Source organism: Pteropus vampyrus, unplaced genomic scaffold (genome assembly GCF_000151845.1).
Source record: "Pteropus vampyrus isolate Shadow unplaced genomic scaffold, Pvam_2.0 Scaffold792, whole genome shotgun sequence".
Taxonomy (NCBI): Eukaryota; Metazoa; Chordata; class Mammalia; order Chiroptera; family Pteropodidae; genus Pteropus; species Pteropus vampyrus.
The window spans coordinates 22,130-23,414 of record NW_011889573.1 but is presented as its reverse complement, the minus strand read 5'-3'; the positions used below and the strand labels follow the sequence as shown (position 1 = coordinate 23,414).

The following is a 1,285-nucleotide window of genomic DNA, read 5'->3' as shown; positions in this document are numbered from 1 at the left end:
GGTGAGACAGCACCTCAGTGTGTCCGGGAGGTGTGACCCGCAAACACCGGGTACAGTGTCCAGGCATCCAGACAAAGAAGATGGTCTCCAACCTACCGTCCCATGGGACTTGCCTCGCCGTCGTTTGGGCCAGCTTGGCGCCGTTCCTTCCTTCCCTCTCTCCTCTTTAATCATCATAGAGTGGGGTTTCCACCCTATGCCAGCCCCTCCATCATATTTTGGAAGCACATAAGTCATCAGGTTTTATAGGTTTACAGTCGGAGAGGACTTAATCTCTTTTTGAATCATATTTCAAGTTCCACCAATAACTAATGAGATGATACCTAGATGAGACTTTGGACCTAAGATTTAGAGTTGGAGCTGTAACTAGTACTATATTTGGGAAAGTTGGGTTAGAGTTAATGTATTTTTCATGAGAGAAAGACATGACTTTTGGGGTCCACTGGTGGAATATTATGAACTGAGTTCGGTTATTCAAATTTCATGCCTTGGAGTCTGAATTCCCAGTGATGGTGTTTAAATAGGGCATTGAGGAAACTTGAAAGGCTAAGTGAGGTCACGGTGTGGTGCTCCAACCCCATTTGGACTTGAGCTTTGTGTAAAGAAGGAGACATGACAAGTGACCAGCATATCCAATGTGTTCCCTGGCCCCTGGCTCACCATGGCCACAATGAGGTGTTTAGATTGTGCTCTGTGTACGTTGGTCCATCAAGATATTTTCTTTCATCAGGTTTCTGAGTTCTTAGTGGTGTCCATGGGTCAGCAGCTAGCTGTGCCCCCACCTGACATGGACCTGTCCTTCAAAAGTGTCTGTGTGATCTTGAATCATAAGTGTGCATGACATGTAGGGTGAGCATGTCACTTTAGACCCCCCTGGGGGGGTCCACAAACAGAAAGACGTGTAAGAGGGACAATAGGAGAGGAAGTGGGGACAGGTGAATGCCACGTATCTACATAATCCCTTCTCTGTGACCGGCCTGGGTAGAGACGTAGAGATTGAGCTGAGCTCTAGCCCCATGGAGCTCACGGCGTAGGACAGACTTAGTGAAATCGGACAGTAGATGACACTTGGTTCTGTGGGGATGGTAAGTGAAGAACTGGAGGGTCCTGTGTTGCAGGCAGGACAGAAACGGCATTGTGTAGAGTCCTGGGGGCTGATCCTTCCCCTGTGTCCATGTGTCCTGTCTGAAGGGAGGGCTCATGTGGAGACAGCGTGTTCCTGTGAGAGCAGAGAGCCTGAGCTCAACACACAGCAGCCTGCACTGGGCCGGGTCTCTTTGTGCAG

General features: G+C 49.1%; 1 gene segment (V, D, J or C); it reads right to left on the bottom strand.

Moving 5' to 3' along the window:
* Nucleotides 1-1,285, bottom strand: part of LOC105309596 — a 6,250-nt gene that overhangs the window by 3,909 nt on the left and 1,056 nt on the right.